Source organism: Electrona antarctica, assembly GCF_951216825.1.
Source record: "Electrona antarctica genome assembly, contig: scaffold_25, whole genome shotgun sequence".
NCBI classification, from domain to species: domain Eukaryota; kingdom Metazoa; phylum Chordata; class Actinopteri; order Myctophiformes; family Myctophidae; genus Electrona; species Electrona antarctica.
In genome coordinates this window covers 7590299-7616912 of record NW_027637034.1, presented here as the reverse complement: position 1 = coordinate 7616912, position 26614 = coordinate 7590299, and the positions used below count along the sequence as shown (strand labels likewise).

The 26614-nt window shown below is 44.3% G+C and overlaps 1 protein-coding gene across 1 annotated transcript in view; it reads right to left on the bottom strand.

The window, feature by feature from the left end:
- Positions 1–26614, bottom strand: part of LOC306919233 (uncharacterized protein) — a gene marked incomplete at its 3' end in the record, with an annotated part of 270701 nt that overhangs the window by 116826 nt on the left and 127261 nt on the right. The gene's annotated exons all lie outside the window — the stretch shown is intronic.

The following is a 26614-nucleotide window of genomic DNA, read 5'->3' as shown; positions in this document are numbered from 1 at the left end:
GACTTTTTTCAGTGATCCCTTTGGACATGTGTTTGACTGTACCCTATACTGATTACATTTCTGCCAATAAAGTATTCAATCAATGAATCAATAGCTATTCCCCACTGCATTTCACTGTACTATGGCTCCCCCTAATGGCCGTTTTGTACCCTGCATGCTGGAGCGCAATCTGGTACAATCTGGTAGTGCAATCTGCGCATGCTCACAACTGCGTGCCTCTGTGTTGACAGTTCACACTTTTAGTTTAGTACATGTGGAAATATGAAATATACAATTGGATCTGGGTGTCTTTCAGCAACACTAACTTAAAGGTAGGAAGCAACTTTTCAATCTACTGCAGCTGTGTGGTGAAAATAAATGTTTCGCCTTAGTCTGGGAGTGGAGTTGCACTGCATGCGCACAGCATGCGCCGCCCACCAACGCTGTATTAAAATACCGTAAGCTCGGAAATCTCACGGTATCAACACCGTGGCTGTTCCTGTCGCGGTATTACCGAAATTCGGTAAACCGCGGCATGCCTAGTGCACGGCCCACTTGGAGCCCTTAATGGGCGGACACAAGTGTGGCCTACATGGGTCACATATAATTCGCCCAGCTGGTACCCACTTAAGGCCCAATCAGATCCCAGTTCAAACCCATATAGGCAAACACAGGTGGCGCACACATGGTTCTGACATAAAATGGCCCATTTGGGTACCCAGTTAGAAACACACGTAAGCCCATATGGGCTAACACAGGTGGGCCCTTTGTGAAAACTGGGTGCACGGCCCACTTGGAGCCCATAGCCCATGTCAATACCCATGTGGGGCCCATATGGACATGTTAGCTGGGCAATGAACATCAGGAAAGCAAAATGGGAGCAAAACAGCTTGTACAAAATCAAGCTGCTACTGTAAATGAGGAAGGGCCATCAATAAATCATAATCAATCTGAAAACCTACTTACCATCATGGAGAAACAAAATAAAATAACCGCAGCTTTGGTTCAGCAGCAACGGTGAAGTTCTCTACCACCAAGAGAGATTCCAATATTTCATGGTGACCCTCTCCATTATAGGGCATTCATTAAAGCCTTTGAGCAAGGAGTGGAGGAAAAGGCAACGGAGGCTGATGCTTTGTATTATTTAGAGCAATTTACAAGAGGACAGCCACAAGATTTGGTGCGAAGCTGCCAGCATATGGCTCCTGAGCGGGGCTATGTAGTAGCAAAGGGTCTGCTACAAGAACATTTTGGAAACCCATATAAAATTACAAATGCTTACATGCAAAAGGCCTTAACATGTGTGGAATCTGAGAATCAATAATTCTTACAATATCTCATGTTCTTGGGCCTAGCATATGGGTGATCCTGTTTATTCAGTATAGGTATAGTTAATTGCCCCAGTCAGTTCGTCTCCAAAGTATGTGACTGTCTTTCCCACGCCGATCCCATGTGGTGAGGGCCTTGCCATTTGCCTTCCTGTGCTATTCGTATGACAAAAGGAGTTTGTTGACATGCTAAAACAGTAGATCAAAGGGCCACAGTGATCCTTCTAGGAATGTGTAAAACTGTACTTAAGCCTAGTTGATTTCTATGTCAGTCAGTCTGGGACGGCGTAAGGCCGCCGGAGGAGCCTATGCTATGCTATGCTGTGTACTTCGAAATAAACATCAAGGAACATCTACTCTGCTGTCTGCCGTGTCTCACACAATTATCTCCGCTCTCCCGTTTTGGTTAAGTAATTCGTGGTGTCTCGTGTCCAAAATACACGACAGATGGTGCGCGATCCCGACCTTCATGGTGTTTACACCAGTTAGGAGAAGAATCGGCGGCTTTTTTATTCAGTCTAATCAGCGAGTTTTTGTGAGAGACGACAACGACGGGTTCCAGCGGAACGAGGAGGAGGATGGCGACGGACCACCGCGATGAGGAGTGTTGCGCAGCGACGACGTGCGTCTCTTTCCAACTGGCCAGTGGACAGGGGAGCGGTCGACGAGGAGCGGACAGCCACACGGGGGCCTTCGATCGTCAACTCTACGCGGGGGACGGCGAGCAGAGGAGCGATGCAGCGAGGCACGGCGACGGGGGCACCAGCGTTCCAGGGGGAGAGGGGATCGCTCATCCCGACGGGGAGAGGCGACCACTCGACGCTTGGCGCGGCGGCGGTTTCCACTTTCCATGGCCGGCTGACAAACACAAGCTGAGGGCCTTCACGGGCCTACGGGGTCTGTGATGAAGGTGTTGCTTTTCTCTTCGTGTTCCCATCTCTGTTGTTTCAGAGCTGGGAGGGGGGGGAGATGATGAGATGATGAGAGTTTGCTTCGAGAACTTTCAGCGACAAACAGCGGTGAACATTTTCTCAACTTGATCCGTGGCTGAAGCGAACTTTGAGGTAACGGAATGCAGCAAACAGAAGAATGTCCTTTGTTCATATCAGAGGGGAGACGGGCATTCCTTCTTTCTGATTACAAAATTGTGCGTCGTGTTTGTTTCAACATGAAAAAATAGGCCTCATGTTGGTATGTTTTGTCGTATAATTAGGTAAGTTGGTTCATAAGTAGCCTAATTGTGAATCAAATAGGTGTTTTCCTAGAGACGTGAAGAGAGTATTAATTAGTTAAATATTGCTTAAACTCTGGCCTGTTAATGTATTTGTTTATGGTCAGGATAGGTCTGGAGACTTATTTTGATTTTGGTCCTGTGAAACTCCAAAGAGAGAGTTTCATGTGATTTGGTGTGTATGTTCTATATACCTTAGTGGAGCAGAGTTTTATTTAAAGCATTATAAACGTATAGATATGTTATGGCACGTCCTAAATTTCCTGAAAGCGGCAATGTCTTGTTTAAACGTCAGCTAATTGTAACTTACTAATCATTTTCCATTATCCATTGTTTAAGATACTTGTCAGGATAGTGCAATTGGCAGTCGTTTGGTGCCGACAGTGTTAAAGTCAGGATAGTGATTAAATTACAGGGTAATTAATTGGTAGTCGTGTAGTGCCAACGGTGAAAAGAGGGTTTAATTTGACTCTGTGGTTCTCTAGGGCTTAAAATGCGATTTTCTTTGTTTGTGCGCAGACGTACAAACTGAGATATTGGTCTTTGCTTTTGTCGAAGTTGACGAGGTGACGGCAGTTTTCATGTTCATTGTTCTGTAACATTTTTAGCCATAAGAGTTTGAAATAACACAAAGAGAATCCTCCACTGATACGAAATTGTATTTGAACTTACTGTAAATGAAATCATTTATGTCAAGTTGTGTAACCTTAAATGTCTGTGTTTGAAAACCATGTTGGGGTAAAGCTGTTATTCTGGTGTCTTGAAATGTATTGTTAAGCTGAGGGTCAAGGGGGGTGGTAACTGGTAAGAATTATGGTTCCATATTTTTTTATATGACATATATGTCATAAGGGGGGTTGTGTGGAATCTGAGAATCAATAATTCTTACAATATCTCATGTTCTTGGGCCTAGCATATGGGTGATCCTGTTTATTCAGTATAGGTATAGTTAATTGCCCTAGTCAATTCGTCTGCAGGCAGCTGTCTTTGATATTCAAGATCAGAGGTGTCGATGGCCTGTTTATACTGTAGTCTGAGATCCTGGTTCACACCTAGGGCCATCAAATGCTAAACATGGGTTCAAAGTGGCCACTCAACAAATGGCTGATCAATGCGTAAGCTGGGGTTGACTTCAGGGGAACAGTGAACACGCCTCTATTCTCACCTCTTGTCTGTGGGATTGTACTTAATGTCATGCAATTGAATGTAACCAGTTCAGTCAGTCAGTTTGGCCAGTCACTACCTGGTGGCTGGTCAAGGCCAGCCAGGCCTATGCTATGCTATGCTTTGCTGTGTACTCCGAAATAAACCAACATCATCAAGGAACTTCACTCTGTCTGCGTCTCACAATTATCTCAATGCTCTCCCAGTGTTTTGGTTAAGTTTGTAGGGTCTCGTGTCATAAGATACGACACATGGCAAACAATAAAATCTGAGGACGTTACTACACTTCAAGCCTACTCATTATTCTTGCGTGGCTGCTGCAATGTGATGGAGGAGCTTCAGTCAATGCAGGAATTGGACATGCCTGTCAATATGAGAGCCATTGTAGCTAAATTGCCATATAATATGAGGGTACAATGGAGGACTACGGCTCATAGCATCATGGAAAGCAATCAGGAAAGAGCTCACTTTTGGGATCTTGTTAATTTTGTGGAACGACACGTCAGTATTCTTTCTGACCCTCTGTTCGGTGACATACAGGATCCAACATCTGGTGTGATGGGCACAAAGGCTGTGACAAGGTTTGCATACCCAGCCAATGGAATGAAAGGAAATATTGTCGCCACCACAATAACATCTATGGACTTGCCTGGTAGAAGAGAAGCTAACAAGGGGCTGACATCACTAACCTCAGATTCAGTGAATGTCAAAGAAGCTGTATGCTTATGCTGTGCTGACAGTCACTCGTTGGAGGAGTGTAAACAGCTGGAAGAAAAGACACATCAGGAAAAAATACAGTTTCTGAAGGAAAGGGGGCTTTGTTTTGCATGCTTATGTGCTGGCCACCTGAGCCGTAGTTGTGGACAGCGCTTGATGTGCAAAGTCTGTGGACGAAGTCACCCCACTGTGCTTCACATCAATATGGAAGCAACAGCTTCAGAACGGTTAGAGGAGCCGTCCAATGATCAACCAACGGCATCGCAAACATGTGGACATACAGGGGCCTGTAAGGACCGGTGTGTGTTGTCCATTCTACCTGTCAGAGTGAAAGCAGCTCAAGGAAATTACATCATAGAAACATATGCCTTCTTAGACCCTGGTAGAAGTTAAACATCACAGGTGGAAGAACCAACTTCGTGTTGAGCACCATGGGGCAAGAGGCAGTTGTTCCAGCTTATTCCTTGAATGGTTTGGAGGTATCTGAGTTGGACAGTAATGACTTTTATGCTTTCCATGACTGTGGAAGGTTCAGCAGTATTTAAGGAGGAGAGGTGCTGTTTGGAATTGCCCATTCAGAACGAGGAGTCCTGTCTGCCCAACAAGGTTGAAGTGGCTAGGCAAAGGATCCAGGGCTTGAGGAAAGGGTTCAACAAAGGCTGGCACCAGGAGTTAACTGACGCTGTCATTGTAGACTCACCAAAGGAGGAGGAAAAGAAAGTGGCATGGCTCAAGGTGGAGGATTGGTCCAAAACAGTGTTGGAGATCTCTATGGACTTGAATGACCAGGATGTGAGAAAGTAGGACACAGTAAAAACATCAATGTGTGTGACATGTACACTCCTACTTACCAGGGCATTGCCTGCTGCTCAGATTTGGAGAAACTGAAGACGGCTGTTGTCGGGGTACTCAGGTTGAAGGTCAAGGGGATGGAGAAGAGCCGTTTGAGAATAGAGATTCCATTTTCTGGAAAGGATACCTACATGAGTACTTGTACTTGCTTTAAGAGAGGCGGAAGTGAAACCAGAGGAAAAGTAGATTGGCAGCTGAAGGTCATCATTGACTCTTTGGCTCTTCATGGGTTCTGGACATTTGACGGGGTCGGGAGGTAATTCCAGGCAACCAAGGTCTGGTACGTTCCTTGAAATTGAGGACTAAATATAGCACCATTGAAACGCCAGTGACAAAATTGTGTTCATGAAACATAACCTGTTTTGTCTTTTTGTTTGGTTTGAATTGTTATGCCTGCCTTAACAATTAGGGGCCGGTGTGTAAGGGCCAAATGACCACCAATGCCAAGCACCTTTTATGTAACCTTGGGGTGGCGCTGTTGTTTACATAAGCGTCAAGTTCACGGGCATGGTGAGGGAAGGATTGACCCGGAAGGGCAAACGGCTTTGACCGCAGGTACGTCAGCACTTTGAAATGGTGTGGAGCGAAATGTTTGAGGGTTCAGTCTGAAATATCTGTTTCTGTAATCTATTCTAATTATACTTTTTGCTTCTGAAATCGCAGATCTGATGCTGTACACACTGAATGGTGGAATAAACATGTTAAACGCATGAAGAGCTTGCATGTGTGTTATTGAGGCGGACACACACAATGAACCAACAGTACGGCATTAACATAGCGCGTCAGCCAGGTCCAGCTACGGATCAATCCATAGAGAGATCCGTATGAGACGGAGGCTCTAATAATATCTTTATCGTTACAGTTGCTGAATGACCTTTTAAGTCTTGTTAGAATAACACTAATATAATTACATTACATACATTTGTTTTACCTGAGAGAGTCTTGCACCACATATTCCTACATAGTAATGTCAAAGTTGACTCACCAGTCTCATCTTCCTGTTCATCTTTAATCTGTGGAGGTTGTGGTTCCTCCTGGACCAGACTGGATCTCCTCTCCTGTTGTTCCTCTTTAATCTGTGGAGGGTGTGGTTCCTCCTGGACCAGAATGGAACTCCTCTCCTGTTGTTCCTCTTGAATCTGTGGAGGGTGTGGTTCCTCCTGGACCAGACTGGATCTCCTCTCCTGATGTTGTGGAGGTTGTGGTTCCTCCTGGACCAGACTGGATCTCCTCTCCTCATATTCAGATGAAACCTCTTTACACACAGACAGAAGGAGGAGAGCGAAGGTAGCATCAGCAGAGCAACTCAAAGTGCTTTTGTCAACTCAAAGATGACATTTATTCTCCTATTTGTTTTGTCAGGATAACCATAGTTTTAAAAATGTCTCGAGTCTCTTCACAATGCCTCACAGAGCAAGGCGTTGTGAGTAGAGCCCGACATCGGTCTCACCGATGTATCCGTCATTTGTGGCACCGATGCCGTCATTATTTCACCGATGTGTTTTTCATTAATGTAACCTACACTTTTAGAATGTAATACGTGCTCTTTCGGTTTGATATTAATTCATTTCTTACAGCTGCAGAGAATGGATTTAAAAAGGCACTCTGCACGCCGTGTTTCCGACTCTGGAGCCTAGGCTGCAGCAGAAAACCCTGCCCTGCGAGTGACTCTCATAAAGGGAAGTCCAGCTGTCATTCCGGACCCCTCGCCCTTAGAACTTTTACATGGTTGTGAAACTAGAGGACAATATCTCACTCCGGAGCGTGGAGCACATTTATGCCGCCCATGTCTCCTTGCTCACTGGGAGCGGAGGCATCCGATCTATGTGTATACAGGAATATATGTAATTTATGTATGATCACAGACATTCTAGGGCTAGTATAACTATAGACATGGTTCACATGACGCTCGTACTTCACGAGCGCCATGGCTTAACTTCCGCCTGTTTTACACGATCGCTACATTTACAGAGCAAACGTGTACATAAACATTCAGATTTCAAATTTAAAGTACTCACCACATGTGCCAGTAATTCACTGGTACAGCGATTAGCATTGCTGCATCCTGTGTTGTGTAATAAAGGCATTTTTATCCGAGCTGTTTTTTTTGCCATTGGCTTTCAACTAGGGGCGACTGTGGCTCAGGAGGTAGAGCAGGTCGTCCAATGATCCATGGGTCGGCGGTTCGAATCCCAGCTCCTCCTGTCTACATGTCGAAGTGTCCTTGGGCAAGACACTGAACCCCAAATTGCTCCCGATGTGCTGGTTGGTACCTTGCATGGCTTCCGCCGCAATCGGTGTATGAATGGGTGAATGTAATGCACAATCTATGTAAAGCGCCTTGGATAAAGGCGCTATATAAATGCACCATTTACCATTAAACGACGCGCCCGTATAGGTCGGGGAGGAGTGTGGCACTGGGTGTGTTCGATATAGGCACGCTGACTGCACTGCCAATACAGACAAATAGGCGAGTGCACTCCCGGTGTGCAACTGTGAATTTCCTAAACGAACCCTGTTTGAGAAAAGTAGTCGGTGCTCGGATAAAAATGCTTTTTATTAAACAACGTGGGATGTAGCAATGCTAATCGCTGTAACAGCACATTTCTAACACCCGTGGCACATGTGGTGAGGACTTTATATTTGAAATCTGAATGTTTATGTAGGCCTACACGTTTTCCATGTAAATGTAGCGATCGCGTAAAACTGGCTTCAGTTGCGTCATGACATGTGTCCTTTATAATTTCTCCCCTTCAAAGTAAAAGCTCCTCTGCGGTGATTCTGGAACAGTGAATTGTAACTTGTATTTTATTTTGAAAGGCTCCGTGGGAGAGGAAGTGGGGTAGCCTGTTTAAGGTCTCTTGACATGCCTTTTAAGAACAATGTAAAATGTTTGGTGAGGCTGGGAAGGCATACTGTTTTTGACCTCATACTTACCCTACTTACTAGCATACTTATATGCACCCCAGGGCCCTCACCATGTGGAGTTAGAGGTTTGGATCCTCGAATGCCTCTACAACAACTAGTATAACTATAGCTCTGGTCCATAGCTCTAATGCATTGCATTTACAGTGCTCCCACTAAGGAAAGTAGGCTTTCTAATGACACAACCCGCCTTTGTATTGGTGAGTAGCAAAAACGTTATTTTTATTTACGCTAAAGACGAGAGGCTGGTCTGCATTCATGCGAGCGGCGGAAGTCGAGAGTAAGGCCCTTTCCCAATTCCCCCCTTCTCCATGGCCCTTAGCCCTTCCCCTTGCTGATGCGCGTTCACGTGAGGAGGAAGGGTTATCTCAATTCTCTTTGGAGCGAGGGGTAGGGCCGAGGGCAAGGGATTGGATCCCCTTCAAACGAAGGGGATTCGCGACCAGACTTAAAACGGAGGGACATCACAGAGGGCGGAAGGCGGACGAGGTAAGACGCCTTTTCCGTCCTTTATTATGGAACTTATGGAAGAATATGATATATTATTTGAATGTGTTAACAATCTGCATCGCCAAAAATATCGCAATCTCTAGCAAAGGTTAACGTTACCTCACTTGAACTAACGATATGCTACAGCGTTGCATTCATACAACGTTACGGTAACGTTACCCATTCATTTCGCATCGGCGCTTTATTATTTTTTATTTACCGCCGGTGCCCCGGTGGAACAACTCGGATGCAAACTACTATCTTAACTAGCAGGCATCAGTCCGACCCCCCAGACCCCGATATGTCAACATTCTGCAGTTTTTGAGCTCTTAAAAGCTGTGATGAAATAGCCTACTGTACCTACATAACGCTGTTGCTGCATAACGTTGGCTACTCGCTGCAGTGATAGCTGGTATGGTTTTATCATGACCAATGTTATGCTAATCCCCACAAGTTGCAAAAGTTACATAACTAATTAGCAATGGTGTTGTTCCCCCCCCCCAGGCAAACCAGCTATGGAACAGACTGCAAGCTGCTGTACAGCCTGTACATTGGATGGATGGAGATGAATCACGATTCACGATTGTCCTAAATGTTGTTGAATTTTAAACATTATCATTCATATTATGTAGCATACCACGACTTCCATGATAGAAAATGACTCTGTACTCTTAATAATATTAAAAACAATGAAGACAGTGACCACAGGCCCTTCTATCTATACTGTAAATTGTTTTTCCTTTTTCTAACCCTGTAGGCTATGATATATAACTGTACCCATTCTATACAAACTGTTGATACAATAATCAATGAATCAGGTACAACTGTTGAGCAGGTGTCAGAATGAGCTATATCTAGCTGAATTACATTCTGGTGGGCTACCAAGATGAGACAAAATTACAATATTGTAGGAGTGCCGGCGTAGGCAGAGAAGAGAAGGAGATATTTCTCAGATTGGAAAAGCCAACGATGGTGGCACTCCGTTTAATCAGAAAAGAAGAGAGAGAGACAACACTTGTCGCAGAGGTAAATACGTCAACACCTCGGAGGTGTGTTTCTGGACTTAAAGGTAACACACTGCATTGCATTATAATGAGGAACAATCATATTAAACGTGGGCAACAACGCAGTGAATTATTAATGTCATATACAACTGTTCTGTGTGTGCCTAGTCACCACACACGTCCCCCCAGAATTCACAAGAACTGGCCCAGTGAAACGACCAGGGACCCGAATGACCCGCCCAAAGCTATTCCGAAGCTCCTGGGCAGGCAAAGGAGGTCGCAGCGGGAGAGTGACAGATGGGTGCTGACGGCGAGTAGGTACCGGGCGGCAGTGTGGGAGATCCAAAGGGGGCCGGACCTGTTCCAAGGGAGCCCCACCCGGGGGACGACCACGACGCGGTGGCTGCGCCACTTCGACCGGGCGGCTCAAATCCAGGTGGGCCGGCTTCAGTCGGTCCACTGAGACGCGATCCAACCTGCCCCCAATATCAACAACAAACGTCTTGTCGCCAGCCTCCACCACCCGGTAGGGACCATCGTAAGGTGGTTGCAGGGGTCCCCGATGGGCATCGTGGCGGATAAACACATACCCCGCCGCTCGCAGGTCGGGCGGGATGTGCACCTGGGGCAGGCAGTGGTGCGAGGTCGGGACTGGCAGGAAAGTCTTAGCAGCATCCAGGAGAGTACGGTGTTGGTCAGAAGCAGACCAGGGGACAATAGTGCGGGGAATAAAATCCCCTGTCCAGAAACACACCTCCGAGGTGTTGACGTATTTACCTCTGCGACAAGTGTTGTCTCTCTCTCTTCTTTTCTGATTAAACGGAGTGCCACCATCGTTGGCTTTTCCAATCTGAGAAATATCTCCGCCAACTTGAGGCCAGTGACTGCTGTTCTGTAAGCCTGAATGTCGGGGTCTGAGGCCTGGTCCACAGCCATCTGGGTATAATCGATCCCGAGGTGCACCGCGCCAATGACCACGCGAGAGAGGCAGTCAGCCACGGGATTGTCCTTGCCTGCCACGTGTTGGATGTCCGTGGTGAATTCAGAGATGAACGCCAGGTGGCGCTGCTGCCTGGCCGACCATGGTTCCGACACCTTGGCCATGGCGAAAGTCAGAGGCTTGTGGTCCACAAAGGCAGTGAATGGGCGAGCTTCCAGCAGGAAACGGAAGTGGCGAACTGCTAAATACAGGGCGAGGAGCTCACGGTCAAAAGTGCTATATTTCTGCTCGCTGGAACGAAGTTGGCGGCTGAAAAAAGCGAGCGGTTGCCAAACACCCTTGACCAACTGCTGGAGAACAGCACCAACAGCATAGTCCGACGCGTCCGTGGTGAGAGCAACAGGAGCCCCTGGCACTGGGTGAGCCAGCATAGTCGCTCCTGCGAGGGCATGTTTTGTCGCTGAGAAAGCCACCAACATGTCCGTGGACCAAGAAATGGCGTGCCTAGGAGAGTTCTTCCCTTTGAGAGCACTGTATAGGGGCCGCATAAGGTTGGCAGCCCGAGGCACGAAACGGTGGTAAAAATTTACCATGCCACAGAACTCCTGTAGAGCCCTGACCGTGAGAGGCCGTGGGAGCTTCAGCACTGCCTCCACCCTTGAGGGCAGTGGGATTGCTCCGGCTGTAGTGATGTGGTGGCCCAGGAAATCCATAGAAGACACTCCAAACTGGCACTTCGCTGGGTTGATGATCAAGCCGTGCTGCCTGAGACGACTGAAGAGAAGCCGTAGGTGCGACAGATGCTCTGCTTTCGATTTGCTGGCCAGACAAATGTCATCGAGGTAGACAAAAACAAATGACAAGTCGCGCAGAACCGTGTCCATCAAACGCTGAAAGGTTTGGGCAGCATTTTTGAGTCCGAATGGCATCCTGAGAAACTCAAAAAGCCCAAACGGGGTGATTACCGCTGTTTTGGCGCCGGTAGTCGCCACACGGGCGCCAACCACCATTGGACTTGGGCACCAGGTGAAGGGGGGAGGCCCAGGGGCTGTTTGACCGACGCACAATGCCAAGGCGCTCCATTGCATCGAATTCCGTCCTAGCGATAGCGAGCCTGTGTGGGTCGAGACGACGGGCCTTGGCGTGCACAGGTGGGCCTTCGGTGGAGATGTAATGCAACACGCCATGTTTGGTGGAGGCAGATGAAAAAGTAGGCGTGGTTATGTCTGAGAACTCCCCGAGGAGGTGAGAAAAGTCATCAGCAGGCGAGAGTGCACTGGACAGCTTTGTCAGGGCAGTGTCACTGTGCTCACAAGGAAATGAGCTGAACGTTTCAGCATGGACGAGGCGTCGGTTCCTCACATCAACCAGAAGTTTATTGGCAAAAAATAAATCAGCGCCCAAGAGGGGGGTGGAGACTTTCGCCGACACGAAATCCCAGGTGAAACGCTGACCAGCAAAACACACCGTCACAGTGCGTGTGCCAAAGGTGTGGATTGTGCTGCCATTGGCTGCCACAAGGGGGGGGGGCGCGTGGCCCTATGCGAATGTCTGTGGCCGAAGCTGGCAAAGTACTCATGTGGGCGGAGATGGAGTCAGTGATAAACAGCAAGCCGCTGGTACGGCCGTCACCCACGGCTGCTAATAGGTGGCGGCCGGTGCGTTTCCCGACGCACTGAATGTACAGGGAGGAAGGCATTTCTTGGCTTTATTGCCAAACTTGGCATGGTAGAAACATAATCCTCCTGGCTGCTTTGCACGTCGGGGCATAGTGTTAGTGGCAGAGATGGAGTATGGCTGATACATATGGTCATCACTGCTGGAGACACTGGAGGCAGTAGTGGGCGTGGCCGCAAAACATTTCTTCCCAGCCGAGAAAAATGTATCTGCCTCTCTGGCCAGCAGACGAAAATCAGTAATAGCAGAATTTGCAAGTGCCAAACGAACCTGGTCTGGAAGCTGCTGCAGGAAAAGTTCCTTGAAAAGAAAACAAGGCTGATGGTCTCCCAGTAGAGCCAGCATGTGATCCATCAGCTCAGACGGCTTGCTGTCGCCGAGGCCGGGAAGCGAGAGGAGTTGGCGCGCACGCTCGGATTCATTAAGTCCAAAAGTATCCAGTAAATGCGCCTTCAAAGTCCCGTATTTGTTCCTCGTCGGAGGACGTTCTAGTAGACTCACCACTCTCCCCGCAGTCGCGCTGGTAAGAGATGCCACCACATGATAAAATTTCGTTTCATCCCCTGTGATGTCTTTGATGGTGAATTGAGCCTCCGCCTGTGCGAACCACGCGCTTGCATTTCGTTCCCAAAATTCGGGCAATTTCAGTGAAGCTGACATGTTCAGTAAACTCTGGAAACGTCCAAGAGTATCGGGGTCACCAATGTAGGAGTGCCGGCGTAGGCAGAGAAGAGAAGGAGATATTTCTCAGATTGGAAAAGCCAACGATGGTGGCACTCCGTTTAATCAGAAAAGAAGAGAGAGAGACAACACGGTAAATATGTCAACACCTCGGAGGTGTGTTTCTGGACTTAAAGGTAACACACTGCATTGCATTATAATGAGGAACAATCATATTAAACGTGGGCAACAACGCAGTGAATTATTAATGTCATATACAACTGTTCTGTGTGTGCCTAGTCACCACAATATATTTATTTCATCATCATCTCTTCTCCCAAAATAGCCGATCTACAGCTTATAGCAGTGGTTTCCAAAGTGGGTTATGGGGACCCCCAGGGGTCCTTGAGAGAGTTCCAGGGGGTCCCCAGCTAAATGATAGTTTGGAACCAAATGGACCCATAAGGGTCCATTTGTACACTCTGAGTTAATTAACATTGATTTCACAATATAAATTGGGGGTCCCAGAGACAGAAATGCCATCAAATGGGGGTCCATGGACTAATGCATGTCACACTGGCGGTCTGTGACACTGCTAGATTCGTAAAAATCTATGGGGTCCCTGGCATATCTCTTCAAATGGGGGTATGCGGGCTAATTGTCAATTTGCGGGTCCTTGACATGAAAAGGTTTGGGGACCACTAGCCTGTAGTGAGCTTGCAGATCAGCTATTTTCTGAGAACAGGTTGTATATCAATATATCAATATCTACAAGGGACGTTCAATATTTAGGGACGTTCCAATTCCTAGGGTGATGATTTATCTCCCTACCCCTTGACACTCATTATGTAGGGGCAAGGGGAAGGGGCAAGGGCTGAGGGGTAGGGGCAAGGGATGAGGGGTAGGGTTAAAAAAGGAATTGGGAAACATAGCTCTAAATGCAACGCATTAGAGCTATGGACCAGAGCTAGTATAACTACTGGTAAATGTAGTTCCGTCCAGCTAGCTTGATGCTACTTGTTGTAGCTAAGCTGGTGTTGTTGTCTACTAACCTGTAGTGTGTAGATCGATGTCCATATCAAAATCAATGTCCAGGAGTTTGTTTTGTGTCTCCAGCAGAGTTTCTAGTGTCTCCATCTCTCTCTGGAAGAGGTTGACTATGAACTCTCCCACCGCGCTGAGGCGCTCCAACACAAACACTCTGACGCTAAGCTCCACACTACAAACATCAGCAGCGCCACGCTGCTGTTTGTCCACAACAAACAATATCTCCTCTCCCACCGACGCTAGCTGTTCATTTATCTTCAGCCGTAAAGACTCCATTTGACGCTTTTGACCTCCTTTAGGAGACATTTCCACCAAGCTTTCTGTTCCTACTGTAATATAGAATGTGTAATAAAGGCACAAACATCAACAATTCCCGAGAGGCACGACAACAAGTTTGACTTGTTCAACAAACAACGCCATCACCGTAATGGAAAACTAGACGCAGCTACGTGACGTGGTGCAAACAAGCACTGGGTCAATGGTTTTCCACGCATGCGCAACAAAATAAACCAGGCACTGTTGCCTAAATGCCTTTCGCCTCCTGTTGGTGGGGGTGTGTAACTGTCACTGAATCATAGATAGATAGATAGATAGATAGATAGATAGATAGATAGATAGATGCATGCGTTTTGCAACTGCCTTCGAATCTTCAAATAGACGATCTACAACCTCGTGTTGCGGTGTGACACGCTTTGAGCTTGTAGATCTGCTTTTTGCACTTTTGACAATTTGAATCCATGATGCATTGATATTAAAAGGAAACAGTACTTAATATTTTAACATTGATGCCGTCTGCCGCTACCGTCGCCGGATCTGGCTGCCAGGCTGCCGTGCCGTCCTGTTCCGTTTACCGTCCTGCTCCCGTCCACTAAAATGACTTCCAGTTTGCCATCTACTGCTTGCCTGATTCCATGTGAATGTAGCATTAGCCAGGGTCAGAGGTCAAAAGTCAGAACACAAAAGTTGTTCGACATCAGGAGACGCATATGTCTATCGAAGTTTTATTGTTGGCTCGGTCAAACGGTTCATGAGCTATGCCTGTTCAAAGTTTGCATTTTCGATTGAGTGCTATAGCGCCACCCTTTGGCCAATGGCCGTGGGCTTTGCGTTCTCACCGTTTGGCATACCATATTGCCAAGTTTAACAAAACCCGACTGCACGGTTAAGCCAGAAATGCAATTTTGTTTTTAAGGGGCCAGGCACTTTGGGCGCGGCCCCTTAAAGACAGACAACTACAATAAGGGACCATAGGCCATTTAGCTTGGCCCCTTAATAACTGAACTGGAGACACCCCCAAATAATCATGTTTGAACAAGGAACAAGGAATATTATTTTGGGGGGGCAAAATAATATATATATTACATGACATGACATTACATGACATTATCAAAATGATTATTATCTTCTATATGATATCTTCTCCACATGAAAATGTGTGCAATTAAATAGTATTTTTGTTCTTACTTTCTTTCTTTCTTTCTTTCTTTCTTTCTTTCTTTCTTTTCAGGCTGGCATTGTGAGAGAAAGTCAACCGGACAAGTTGGTCTGGTGTAGGCAGCTGCCCTCAGATGGTTTTGTTGATGACAACACGACAAGTAGTACCCTACTACTGGAACAACCTGGAACACAATACATTGTTGTCTGTTTTGGAGGTATGTTGTGCTATATTTTATTCATGCAGACTTATTCAATGACTCATATATACTGTGTGTGTGTGTGTGTGTGTGTGTGTGTGTGTGTGTGTGTGTGTGTGTGTGTGTGTGTGTGTGTGTGTGTGTGTGTGTGTGTGTGTGTGTGTGTGTGTGCAAACTGTACACATTCACTGTATTTAGAGTATACTGCTAAATCCTTATCTTTAAATGTATGCAACGTCACTACATTTTTACTCTGTTTCATATTTTAATGCCTAACATTGTTGTCTTGCAGATGGTACCATTGACATCACGGTATATGAAGTATGTGTTGGAGGAGTCCTGAAAATGCTGCACAAGGCCTCTGCTAATGGTATGGGAGAGGAGCAGGTTGCAAAAAACTTTAAAAGTTGCCTAACGTTTGGGGCATGGTTTTGATGGTTTTGTTGATGACAACACGACAAGTAGTACCCTACTACTGGAACAACCTGGAACACAATACATTGTTGTCTGTTTTGGAGGTATGTTGTGGTATATTTTATTCATGCAGACTTATTCAATGACTCATATATACTGTGTGTGTGTGTGTGTGTGTGTGTGTGTGTGTGTGTGTGTGTGTGTGTGTGTGTGTGTGTGTGTGTGTGTGTGTGTGCATGCAAGCTGTACACATTCACTGTATTTACAGTATACTGCTAAATCCTTATCTTTAAATGTATGCAACGTCACTACATTTTTACTCTGTTTCATATTTTAATGCCTAACATTGTTGTCTTGCAGATGGTACCATTGACATCACGGTATATGAAGTATGTGTTGGAGGAGTCCTGAAAATGCTGCACAAGGCCTCTGCTAATTGCGAACGCAGTGAGCATTTACTATGAGACCCAGCAGATCATGTCTGTGTGTGTGTGTGTCTGTGTGTCTGTCCCGCTGTAACACCACCCGCCCACCACCAGAGGGCGCAGCTGTATCACACACAAAAACACACACACACATGCACGCACGCACACACACACACACACACACTCACGCACGCACGCACGCACGCACGCACGCACGCACGCACGCACGCACGCACGCACACACACACACACACACACAAAACTTAACTTAAAAAAAACCTAACTTACAAAAAAACTTAACTTAAAAAAAAACTTAAAAAGGAAAAACTTTAAAAGGAAAGAAAAACTTAAAAAAAACTTAACTTAAAAAAAAAACTTAAAAAGGAAAAACTTTAAAAGGAAAGAAAAACTTAAAAAAAACTTAACTTAAAAAAAAACTTAAAGCTTAAAAAGGAAAAACTTTAAAAGTTAAGAAAAACTTAAAAAAAACTTAACTTAAAAAAAAACTTAACTTAAAAAAAAAACTTAAACATGATCGATGACTTCTTAGTCTTTAAGGATGTGGATGATGATATAGAGATCCGCTGTCCTTACAACTTAGCTTACCTAGCTCATAAGAAGCAACCAATAGAGAAGTACTTCAAGAATGTGCAAGGTGTCAGCTGGGACGATGGGGTGATCACAATCTCAAGAGCAAAGAAGAGATCTTTCTTCAATGAAAGTCTGAGTGGCATCACTAAAGGTCTCAAAGAAATCTTTAAAAAGGATCTCAGCATTGACTACCTCTTGTTAGTGGGGAATTTTGCCTCAAGTGAGATTCTACGCAAACACATTACAGAGCAGTTTGGTGCTCAGTGCAAAGTTATTTGCCCATGGTTGCCCCAGCAGGCTGTTTTGAAGGGAGCTGCCATGCTTGGAAGAACCCCTGACTCCCTGAGGTAATAGCATCACGGCAAAGTGTTGCCACCAAAATGTGGAAGGCCCTACCAACAGTCATTTGCCACCAATATGTGGAACGCCCTACCAACCGTCTTTTGCCACCAACATGTGGAATGTCCTACCAACAGTCTTTTGCCACCAAAATGTGGAACGCCATACCGATACCAACAGTCACAAGTAAGACGCGCGAACGCGGGTACCTTTTTAAGTTTTTTTGAAGTTAAGTTTTTTTGAAGTTAAGTTTTTTTTTAAGATAAGTTGTTTGTGTGTGTGTGTGTATGTATGTGCGTGTGTGCGTGCACGTGTGTTTGCAATAACAACAATTAGAATAAATGACGTACTTTTTTAAGGTTTTTTTTAGTTCTTTTTCTTTTTTTTTTTTTAAGATTTCTTTAAGTTAAGTTTTTTTTTAAAGTTTTTTCTTTTTAAGATTTTTTTAAAAGTTTTTTTTTTAAGTTAAGTTAAGTTAAGTTGTTTGTTTGTTTGTTTGTGTGTGTGTGTGTGTGTGTGTGTGTGTGTGTGTGTGTGTGTGTGTGTGTGTGTGTGTGTGTGTGTGTGTGTGTGTGTGCGCGTTTGTGCGTGCATGTGTGTTTTTGTGATACAGCTGCGCCCTCTGGTGGCGGGCAGGTGGTGTTACAGCGTGACACACACACAGACACACAGACAGACAGACAGACATGATCTGCTGGGTCTCATAGTAAATGCTCACTGCGTTCGCAATCACTGCGTTCGCAATTAAGACATGCAAATCCCTTGACTCCTTCAAAACCGCTCTCAAAGGGCACCTACGGACGACTGCAATTTGAAACTGGCCCCGGTAAAATCTGAAACCCCAACCCACCCCCTTTTCCCCCCCCTGGGACCTATTTGTTCCATCTACGCGTACAGTAGCCTATAGCTTATGCGTAGACAACCGTTTACTACATATATGAACGTGCGTACGTCCGTCCGTCTGTTTACCTTTTAGCATTGCTCCGGCTAGTATGGAGCTCCTCCTTCCCCACCAGCGATGCGATTTTTAAATCCAGCTCCGTTGAGCCTCCATTATTTAACAGGATTTTCAAAGCGCCGTATCTCCAAAGGTTCGAGAGCTGTCCATGGTGCGCCGCCACGCACCCGACTCATAAATAATCTGTGAGTTTGTATCGCATCGCTGAGAAAATGTAGCTGGTCGTACTGCTAGCTAAAGGCTGTGAGCTAATGCGAGTGGTGTTGATGTCCTCCCGGAGGCCCCCACCTTCCTGTTTATCCCGGAAGGGAAACAAGCTCCGTAGAGTGGGAGCAGACGGGCGGCATATCGGCAGTGTGAGCATGCTAACACTAGATGGCGCTAAAGGAGTTAAGGACTTTTTTTCTGCATTTAGTAATATATTTGTAACCCTGTTATTATTTTGGGTTAATAAGAGTCATTTGAAATGTTTTCTTATTTGAATTATACAAGCAAAGACAATGTGAAGAGTTGTTTTCAGATGTTGATGTATTTGTTACATTTATAATGTGAAAGGAAATGTACCTACCTTTTATATTACCTAAAGAAGTGTTTACAAAGCTGAAGTGTTTATTTTTTACCTGTGGGTTTATTGTTTTATATTTTCTGGGTTTTATTTTGTAGTATTTCTGTGATGTATTTCATTTACATTATTAATAATTTTGACATTATTCAACCCTGTTGAGCATCCCATTTTCATGCTGTAACTGTTTGTTCTCCTAAACTGTGAGTAAATCTCCCGCCAAGGACACCATCTTCTGGATGCACTAAACAGTCCTGCAACGTGGGTGGGGTTTTGTTTTGTTTGTTTTTCATTAGATGCATGGGTTTATTTGATATTTAAAGGTTGAATTTGGAGGTCTTTTATATTTTGTGTTTACATTTAAACACAAAATATACTAAAGCATTTAAAACCTATCCTGGTGTATGTCTAAATCAATTCCAAGGTTTTCACTTTAAGTGGTATATTTATGGTTTTAGTTAAGTGCTGATATTGGGGATTAAATGCTTCACAACTCAAACTAATAGCTTAAGACAAACGTAAAGCCTTCCTCTATTACAGGGATCAGATGGGCTACATATTACTAAAAACAAATTTCATTGTGTCAAAAGTAATCAACAGACTATGTATGATGTCCATCCTTTAGTGAACCTTTTAGATTAAAGCATAAAGTTGGACTCTACAGTACTCATATTATTATACCCATCTACTGTGCAGCCTGTTTAATACACTATACCATTATGGCTTATTTAGGGTTTTAAATTGATTTCCAATAAAACATTAACATATGCATAAAGTCAGCATAAGTTTCCACTCCCATGTTAATAGGACTACTTCTACTACTACTATTAAACATTGTGGATAGATACAAACTAATCGCACAATTAATTACTGTAGATAAATAATGTGATTGTTCATGATTCAAATATTGAATGACAGCACTATTTTTCTTACCACAATATCAACACACATAGCCTACGTTGTGTTCTCCAAAAAAGGTTGAACATTATATTGTACTTCATGTGTTAAAGAATTAAAGAGCAGGTTTCAGAATCATTACCAATTTGTCAAGCAGCCTGCTGGGAATATTAGAGAGCACTGGGCTGAGGGTTCCAGTTTAGAGCAACACTTTCTCGATGGACAGCAAGAATCTCCACCGGAGCCCCAGGGCTCTAGCCTGAAGTGAAGTGACAAAACAAATCATGGAACGCAGCAAATTACTCTGGAAACCATGCAGGCGCACAGGGCTTTTATAAGATTCATTTATCGGAATGATCTATTTCCAGTTTTTAGTGATTAAATATGCTAATTACTTACTACGAAACGCGGTGACTTGTATCACTCGGCATACGGCAGAAATTGATTCAGCACATAAAAATCATATAGAAACAACACATTATGTACAATTTATTTATCAGAATTTTAGCCATTTCCAGTATTTATAGTGATTGTCTCCACCAGGCCGTGTGTGTGTGTGTGTGTGTGTGTGTGTGTGTGTGTGTGTGTGTGTGTGTGTGTGTGTGTGTGTGTGTGTGTGTGTGTGTGTGTGTGTGTGTGTGTGTCCGTCTGTACATGTGTGTCCGTCCGTCTGTGTACATCTTATCTCTGGCACCGTTAACCCGGTCAATGCCAAATTTTGCACACACACTCCCTGGATGCCAACGATGAACCTCTGCCCCAAATGTTCCAGAACAGCCTGTTATAGCGCCACCAGTAGGCCGACTTTTGAAAAACAAATTTTTTGATATTACCCCTCCAGATTATGTCCAAACATCCCGCAAATCGTTACACACTATCGCTATAGTCATGTGTTCAAGCCGGATCTGTCCGATATTTTATATTCCATCCTAATTGGCTAACGTTGGCTTTCAAAGTTTGCAGGATTGGCCCGTTTTGAACAAAAAGCCTCAAATCATGAACGCAGCGTGCAATTCACGTGAAATCTTTCTCAGACTTTCCTACTAGGCTGAGGAATATATCCCACCCTTTTCACATTGGCCTGTTATAGCGCCACCAACAGGTGGATTTTTGCAAAACACATTTTTGTAACAAAATGCCTGAAATCATCCAATTGCCATCCAAGGCGTGAGAAGAAATGGCACCCTTTTCACATTGGCCTATTATAGCGCCACCAGTAGGCCACAACCTGACCTGCCCTGGTGGAGACTTGTGCCCCGAGGGGCACTTTATCTAGTTCATTATGCTAATTACTCAATTTCTGACTAAACGGTGTGACGTATCACTCGGCATACGGCAGAAATGGATTCAGCAAATCAAAATCATATAGAAACAACACATTATGTAACTGTCCTCAAAAATGCAATCAGGGTCATTTTCTGAAGGGTTTTTTTTCTTCCATTTGGGAACCAGTGTATATTCTATGAGGAGCTGTCTGCAGTAATGACCTTTCTGTCTTGATGAAAAATAACCAAATTAATACCAAGATGTATTTAAAATGGTGCACGAGTTAACTACAGTGGGGTCCCATATCTTTCTTCCTCAGTCTCAAACTGACATTTATCAGGACCCAGAGGTACCTCTGTTAGACACACCCACAGACCCACCCCCAGATTCTCAGCCACACCCACAGGTTTATTTTAATATGTGGAGTGGCCATTCAACCACCAGGTGGCTTCAAGCCATGATGAGCAGAGCTGCACTTGAGTATAGCTTGCAATATGCAGTGGAGTGGTGGAAAAAGTATCACATTTTGTACTTGAGTAAAAGTATCAATACTGCAATATAGAAATACATTGAAATACATACTGTTACAAGTAACAGTCCGGTATTCAACATTTACTTGAGTAAAAGTACAAAATTATTGGTATCAAAGTGTACTTAAAGTACCAAAAGTAGAAAGTACTCATTGTGCAGAATGTCCCATTTCAAGTTTTCAAATGTATACAAATCTTTTGAAAATAGCAAATCTACAAGCTCATAATCTAGCACATCACGACGTATTGTGAGCTTGTAGATCGGCTATTTTCAAATATTCTACTATACTGAGGAAGTGGTTAATGCATTTTTTTTTATAATAATCAAAATCTCTAAAGTAACTAGTAACTAAAGTTTGCAAATAAATGTAGTGGCGTACAAATACAATATTTGCCTCTGAGATGTAGTGGTTTACCAAACCCATATAAGAGAGAATGTGCAAATGTGAATTAATAAAATGTTCAATCAGACTGTGTGTGTATGTGTCGCTTTTGCATGCTTGTGTGGCATCTATTATCGTTTAATCTGAATTGTCTTGATGATTATTGATGAAATGTTTGCAATTAAACCCTTTTTGTATTTTAAAGTTTGCAAAGTAGAAGAAGCACAGTGCCACGCGCTGCGCCAAACTTATTACAATAAAGAAAAGCAAATATGCCTCTAACGCCATTGCGTGCTAAATTAATTTATCATTGACTGTGTTTTTACTGGTTACATTTCTCAATGTGTTTTTACTGGTTAAATAAAGGTTAAATAAATAATTAGGCTACCACCAAGAAGCAGGCGCTGCGCTAAAATTATTACAGCTGCAATCGAATTATTGTTCAAGGTTCATTTTTGACGGGGTTCATTTCGGTGAAACGGGAAAGCATTTGAAACTGTGAATCTTTCTTAACTGCATGAGCGTGGTGTGTGCAGGTATGGAACGCAGGAGGATAAAATAAAACAGTAATTATAAGAGCTCATAATAATATTAATAGACCATGAAACCATGAATGTACTATAAACAGTACAGCAAAAAAGAAACAAAAAGTTAACGTTTCATGCGTGTCAAAGACAATAATCATATCCTCAGTTCAGTAGGCTACAGCACATTGATTGAAATAAAAATCACACAAAAAAGGAAACAATGCATGCTTGTCAAAGAACATAGGCTATTCACTGTTATTCCAATCTCTTCTTTTACGCAGATTGTCATTAATCTCAGTAACAATGGCTTGTCTGTCTACTGCAGCTATTTCGTCGTTGGGATAGTACCTTTCCTTACAAGAGTTCAAAATGTACTCTTTCAGATTGTGCGGTAGTTTGGATTTTGTCCCGTTACCATTCCAGTTAACCCTTTTCACCCAGGACTGATACAAGTGTAGAGGAGTCACGTACAGTATTTAGAGGAGGGCCGACTAAACAACATCTTTATGCACGGTGGATCACCGTATTGGTTGCAGGACCCCAGTAGTTTAATTCATAGATGAGTCATAATCATCAATTCTCAAGCATTTTTATAATTGAAAGTTCTCTGACATCTCTTAAAATGTATATTTTCATTGTATTAATAATGTTTTTATGGTGCCTCTATGTGCCACTAAAGGCACCGGGCAGCGAATCTTACGCAGTGGTATAGGGAATGAGGCCATTGTCCAGTCAGGCAGCAACATTTGATGGTGTTTTATTGTAGTTTCTCCAGACAGACATACAGCAAATGATGTCAAAATGCTAGTCTCTCCCCGACCTGCTGGTAAAAAATCATGAACCTTCCCGGTGCTCACTGACAACCTGTGTGTGCTCACTTAATTAAGTAGACTCAGCTGTGCCCCCCAGAATTGCCCATCACCTTCAAAATAAAAGCATTAGCTATAACAGAATTAATGGCTGTAAACAAACTAATTAAGCAAAGCAAACTAAATAATAAATGCATTAGATAATTATATAGAAAATATTCTGAAATACTAAATAGCTCCCACATATATGTTCTGGCGATTCAGAATTAAGTGAAACAAAATGAAAATTCAGGCTGAGTGTCAATTAAGCTAATTTGATGGTTGAATTCATGATACATTTGATTATACAATGATGTGGGGAGGCAGTGGCTCAGGAGGTAGAGCAGCCAATAGGGAATCAAAAGGTTCCCTGTTTGATGCCCGGCTCCCCTAAGGCGCGATTCATACTCGTATTTTAGAGCCGAATAAAAGTCGGTTCGGCTCTGTAGAGCCTACAATGTGATGTAATTTGAGGTTCGGGGGGGGGGGGGGGGGGGGGGGGGGGGGTACCGTCCTAAAGTCGGCTCTTCGGTGCTACTGAAAATGTCTGACGAGCCGAAATCATTTCGGCACTACAGCGGTAAAATAGGAGTATGAATCGGCCATAAGGCCGCACACGCCAATAGCCAGAGTGCCAATATTTATTAGGACAGCAGGTAAGACAAAAAATAATCCAACGTTTCGGCGGTTAAGCCTTCATCAGGGAATGAATCTTTACAATGGTTCATTCATTCATACATTGGGAGGTGAAGCGGCGAACAGTCGACGCCAGCGTCCTCACTTCCCACATTCACACACCGACGGTGGTGAGCTCACACCGACCGACTCACTTGAGGCAACGGTGTCTTGCCCAAGGACACTTCCACATGTGGACAAGAGGAGGAGCATAAACGCACCATTTACCATTTTCGTTAAAGATGGAGTGCCACAATTTTTGTATTTTTCCACTTTTTCATGTGTCTATGAGGTGACAGTACTTCATTAGACACCCTGGAGTCGTTTTTATGTGCAATGGTGTATTAACTTTGTATTTAGGGTTCCTTCCTGGAGGCTGAACCCTTGACAGTAAAACGGGCCAATGAAATAAACAGTAATATAGTGACATCACACTATCAGACCAAACCCTAACCCCTCCCCCTTTATCATACAACTACAGCTGTGGGTGTGGCTTCAGTTCAGGTGGATCACCACCCATCACCACCCACCAGGCAAAGCAGGCATACTTTAATGAACTGGTGGGCGTATTCACATAAAAGCATGATTTTATACACTTTTTGGAAAAAGTTCTTCCTCCTTATATTATAATGATACCTGATGATCATGTTTTGGGTGGAAAAAAATCGTGGCACTCCATCTTTAAGGAAAGGCTTTGCATGCAGAAAATGGCCGATCTACAAGCCTACAATGTGTCACATAATGTGTCGCACAACTAGAGAAACGGTTGGATGGCACTTACACCCGCCTTCTAATGAGAGCGCAAAATCTCTCTTGGAAGAGCCACCCATCGACTAATTAAGCAATATTACACGAGAGGGTGTGGGTTAACGTGATTATTGCCACGACAGGGATGCGGTGAGGAACGAGACGAAGTCGAGTTCCGCAAGCATCACTGAAGTGGCAATAATCACGTTAACCCACACCCTCGAGTGTAATATTGCAATTATACAACAGTTACCCTTAAAACTAAGAAAATCGCTGAAAGAATATATTTTTTTAATGACAGATGTAGTCACTACGACCACAAATGTCCCAAGAAACTAGCTAGCCTAGCCACCGAGTTTGCTAGCGCTCTGGGAGAACAGAGCAGCTGAATTCTTTGTTTTGATTAGGTGGTGAATGGTGCTGGTTTAACCCACGGCTAGAAGGCTGTTTCAACCAATCAGATTGCTTCCTCGAAACGACCTGTGGTATAATCTAACATACGGCAACCTTCCCCGTGTTTCTTCACTAGTCCGATCCAGAAGAACACAGTTTGCCGGCCACTGCTACAGAGCTGACAATGAGGTTATATCTTCCCTTCTTCTCTGGAGTCCTGCCTCAAAGCAGACCAGAGGTAGAAAACTGTCGTCCCCTGATGTCATCGCTAGGGACACATGATGCCATCGCTAGGGACACATGATGTCATCGCTAGGGACACATGCATCAGTAAGTAAGGAAGCTCTGAGAAGGAAGGGAAGTGGTCACGTGACTGGGCTGTGCCATGACACTTTCATGGACACTTTCATGGGAGCCAAACTCACACCGGAAGTGCAATGAATACATGGCAGTGAATGGAGCCGGCTGGACCAGCTCATAACAAACATTATTTATGAACAATTGAGACCTTTTGTAAAGTAATCACTTCTGGAAAATAACAGAAGACATATCACAGGTTGTTTTCTAATCACTTACTTTTTGCACAGTAGGCCTATATCATTTTATCTGATGATCTAAACAGCAGCAGTATCGTTTCTGGCTCCGAAGTATCGCGATATTTGGCTGCCAGACAGGAAATGGTGGGAAGTCTCGCGATACTTGGTGCGTTCAGAAAGGTACTTTGTGCTCTTTAGATACCATACCTCTATACAAATTACAGTGTACACATCGAATAACAACACAGCAGACAATAATGTGTTACATGTCTTCTGTTATTTTCCAGAAGTGATTACTTTACAAAAGGTCTCAATTGTTCATAAATAATGTTTGTTCATGAGCTGGTCACTGAGCTCTCATTGACTCCAGTGCATTCTGCCAAACTTCCGGGTAGTTTGGCTCCCATGAAAGTGTCCATGAAAGTGTCATGGCGCAGCCCAGTCACGTGACCACTTCCCTTCCTTCTCAGAGCTTCCTAGTCAGTAAGCAGGAACTGGGGGTGGCAATGAAGGACCGGAAAGTCTTCCGTGGCAATGTGAAATCCATGATCTCGACCGCGGTCGAAAAATGATGATGATGATGATGTATCACATTGTGAGTTCATTGTTTATGGAATGATGATGATGATGTGTCACATTGTGAGTGCATTGTTTATGGTGCTGTGCTGTTTATCCCCATGCCTGTCCTCTGCCCTCATTGGTCTGTGATGTCATCACTGATGTGATTGATTGAGTGGTGGTGGTGGTGAGTGGCTGATTGACTACCAGCTGGTGACTAGTAGGTTGAACGTGGCAGGCGATTGGCTCCCGTCTGCATGGACTGGCAGGTGATTGGCTCCTGTCTGCATGGTCTTGCATGTGATTGGCTCCTGTCGT